This window comes from Acanthisitta chloris, unplaced genomic scaffold (assembly GCF_000695815.1).
Source record: "Acanthisitta chloris isolate BGI_N310 unplaced genomic scaffold, ASM69581v1 scaffold8170, whole genome shotgun sequence".
Classification (NCBI taxonomy): Eukaryota; Metazoa; Chordata; class Aves; order Passeriformes; family Acanthisittidae; genus Acanthisitta; species Acanthisitta chloris.
The window spans coordinates 2,265-6,486 of record NW_008651037.1 but is presented as its reverse complement, the minus strand read 5'-3'; positions in this window follow the sequence as shown (position 1 = coordinate 6,486).

Here is a 4,222-nt window from a genome sequence, read left to right as displayed (position 1 = left end):
TTCTGTCCCTGCTGCTCCTCCCTGGCCTCGCAGGGCTCCAGCAGAGGTGGATGTGGCCAGGCAGGAGCAGCACAGAGACCATTTGGCAAGCAAGGAGAGCCTGTCCTCACAAAACAGAAATCCCTGGCTGCAGCTCTGGGTGCTGCTGCCCCTTCAGCTGTTGCTGACCTGGGGCTGGAGGGAGGAGGGATGGAGGGGGAGCACACGACAGACAGAAACCGAGCAGGAGCTGCCTGGGGGGAGCAGATGGCATGGGAAACAACCAGCCCTGACACGGCCTGGGGAGCTCTGCTCAACCCCAGAGCAGCTTGGAAGGACACTGCTCCCCATTCTGGGGAACAGGATGTGCTGGGGGTTCCTCCCCCAACCCTGCACATTTTGTCCCCCAGTTCTCCCTCCTGGGCTGAAGCCTTGAAGGAGCTTCCCCATCCCAGTGTGTCCCAGTTGCACCAGCTGACAGATTGGAGGTTGGGAAGGGGCTCGGAGGGGAGTGTTGCTTTGATCTCTTTTGCTCATTGGGAGGATTTTCCAATCCAGCTGTTGCAATAAAAATAGTTGAAGGACGGAATAATTATAGGACAGGGCCAGTAATTAAAGTCATGTCCAGCACTTGTGCAGGCCTGGGATCAGGTCATGCTGAACAAAGCTTTGCAAATTGCTTCTTTAGCTCTGTGGCAGAGGGAAGAGATCATTTTGATCTGCAGTCTTCATGCTTTTAAGCAGTTCATTCCTCCAGTTACAGCTTAAGATGAGTAATGGACCCTCTGGGTTTATAGCTCTGTGTTACTGAGCACAAATCTGCCTTAGGAACTGAATCAGCCACTTCTGCACCCTGAGACTTAGCAGGGGGAAGATTTCTACAGTCTCTTACAATCCTCACGTCCTGATACCTCCCATCACTGCCACGAAAGGCTTTAAACCCTCTTCATTCACAGCTCTCAGGGTGGTGCAAGCAGCAGGGATTGAAATAGCTCACCAGTACGTGCTCCCTGGGGCTGCAAAGTGAAGAATCTGTTGTTTGCTTCAGGCTGGGGAGTAGTTAGTGGGAAGGAAATGGCTGTGACATGAAGGAGTTGGTTCCTGGCACAGATATTTGTACACACAGGAACACAGAATGGGCTGAGCCCAAACTCTGTGTCTCAGTCATGCCAAATCATGGTATCATGGGATGGGTTGGGAACCTTAAAGCTCATCCAGTTCCTGCCATGGTTGTCTCAGTCATGCCAAATCATGGTATCATGGGATGGGTTGGGAACCTTAAAGCTCATCCAGTTCCACCCCTGCCATGGTCAGGACACCTTCCACCAGCCCAAGTTGCTCCAAACCCCATCCAACCTGGTCTGGAACATTTTCCAGGGATGAAGCAGCCACAGCTTCCTTGGGCAACCTGTGACAGCACCCAAGGAGCACATCCTACCCATCCCCACTGCACTGGGACTGGGAAAGTCAGGGAATATCAGGAAGGGAGAAACTTTCACATCACTGCTGAGCTGGGAAAAGGGAACAGCCCCAGACTGACACCATGAGCTCTGTGGGACTATCCCAGTCACTGGTGGCTCCTCCAGGGAGGACACTCAGTGTGTCCACACATCCCTGCAGAGCAGCACTGTCCAGGAGCTGATAAACCCCAGGACAAAGCACACATTAAATGCATCCCTGCCTTTAGGAGGGCAAATACCAGGCTCCTCCAGGCTGCTCCAGGGCCCCTTTGTGTCGGGCAGATGTGGGTGCAAGGCTGGGCAGTGGCACAATCGTGGCCGTGCCTGTGTGTGTAGGTGGCTCCTGGGGACAGGCAGTGCCAGAGAACACAGCACACATTGTCAGGGCAGCCCAGGGACAGGGACAGCCACCCAGCACAGAGCCTGGAGCTGCCACAGGGGCACCAGCATTCCTATCTGCTCAGCCCAGCACAAAGGGGCAGGTGACACCTCTTTTCCTAGGCTCAGCATTCCTTAATCGTTGCTTCTCACCCTCTTGTGCAGCACAGAAAAGCTCTGACTCCTGCTCAAGGAGCAGAACTCACCCTTTTCCATGATGTGTTTCTATTATATTCCAGCTACTTCACCAATTTCTATCCCCAGGACAGCAAATTGTGGCTAGAGAGCTGTGCAGCAGCTGCAAACCCTCCCAGAAGAAACTTTGCAGCTCCATTTCTCCACTCACATATCGATTTAACACATCCAGTGCTTTCTCCCTGCCTTGAGGTGGGGGAAATTTCTCCCTTCCACAGATGGTGGAGCAGCACTAGCAATTCCTCATATCCCAGCCCTGGAGCATCCCTGTGAGCCTGAGCTCCATCTGCTCAACACCAACAAGTTCCCACTGGCTCTGAGTGGCACAGCCTGGAGGGGTAGGAGGGGGTGGTTTGCCCCTCAGCAGCAGGATGAGGCTGCTGACATGCTCTGCTCATTAGCAGAACATGAACCACATGCTAAGGAATCCACTTGCTTCTCCTCCAGCCATGCTCCAGAGCTCCTGAGCCCCAGAATTCCTGGCTCCAGAGCTCAAAAACTCCAGGCTCTGGAACCACAGACTCCTGAGCTCCAAGCTTCAGATTCCTGAGCTCCAGACTCTAGAGCTCCAAGCTACTGAGCCCCAGAGCTCCAAACTCCAGAGCTCCACAGCACTGGAATCCACTGATATATGGAAACATCTCCCCTTGCTGCAGAGATGCAACTCTCAGCAACAACCTGCTCCAGGCCAAGGCAGCACAAGTTCAGACACAGATGCTCCTAAGGTGATTTGGCCAAAGTTTGGCTCTTGGTCATAATTCCCAAACTTCCATCCCTGCAAAGAGCAACACTTGGGATGTTCCACCTCAGCAGCCCTGGAGGACTCTGAGCACAGCCTGAGACTTCCCTGGGTGCACAACCAACACTGGGGAAAGGCTGAAATGAATTTCCTTCTCAACAGCTTAATGAAACGAGACCTTGAGGAATAACAATGGAAACAAATCCCTTCCCTATAACCACACTCAGGGAAAACCACCACAACTCCCCCAGGCAGCCAGGAGGGCTGAGAGCAGCCACAGAACAGTAAACAAGAGGAATCTCTGGTTGAAGTTAAGTAAAATTAAATAAGCCCACAATGAGGGATGGTTTTAAGCAGCTCATTAGGTGCAGCAGGATGTTCTCAGCAGCAATTAGGCACTTAGCCTTATTTATGGCTGGAAGAGGAACAGTAAAACTCGAGGAGTTGGTGCTCCCAGGAACGTTCCTGCAGCACCATTTAATGCATGGCAGCTGCTTAATTAATGCTGATTGAATAGCACAGAGCAACATTTCCACCAAGAAAAAAACCTTCTGGTTTCAGGTAATGAAAAACATTGATTTTAAAGGCATCTATGGATGTGATTCCCTCTGGAGCCAGGCTGGGAGAGATCAGTCTGGAGAAGAGAAGCTCCAGGAAGAACTTAGAGCCCCTTTTAGTGTCTAAAGAGGCTCCAGGAGAGCTGCAGAGGGACTTGGGACAAGGGATGGAGGGGCAGGACACAGGGGAAGAGGAGAGATTTAGGTTGGATATTGGGAAGAAATCCTTCCCTCTGAGGGTGCTGAGGCTCTGGCACAGGTTGTCCAGAGAAGCTGTGGCTGCTCCATCCCTGGAAGTGCTCAAGGTTAGACAGGGCTTGGAGCAACCTGTGCCAGTGGAAGGTGTCCCTGCCCTTGGCAAGGGATGGAACTGGATGATCATTCAGCTCCTTCCAACCTAACCCAGTCTGTGGTTCTATGCAATGATGCTCAGCCACATCTCTCCAACATCCACAAGAAACATTCCAAGGAAATGCTGAATTACAGTGCAGGAATCAGTGGAAAAAAGGAAAGAAATTATGACAAAGTCAAGACATGATCATTTGGCACCTCGTGCCCTCCCCTGGAGCCTCCCAGCAGCCTGGGGAGGGCAGTGCTCCCTGTTTGCCTCTGCCTGGAGGAGAGAGAAGAGCTTTGTGCCTGTTCCTGAGCTTGGGTACAGCGTTCACAATTGTTCTGTGGAACAACTGTCACAGCAAACACCAACAAGTTCATTTGCATCTCTTCTGCTCCTCCTTAAAAACCAACCATTCCCATCCATTCAGCAACTGTCCCTTCAGGGCTGTGTGTCCTCTGATCCCAGGCAGGAAGGAAAGTCAGGCTTGGCATGTGAAATCATGGAATCACAGACTGAGTTGGGTTGGAAAGGCTTTAAAGATCATCCAGACCTGCTCCCCCCGCCAAGGGACAGCTCC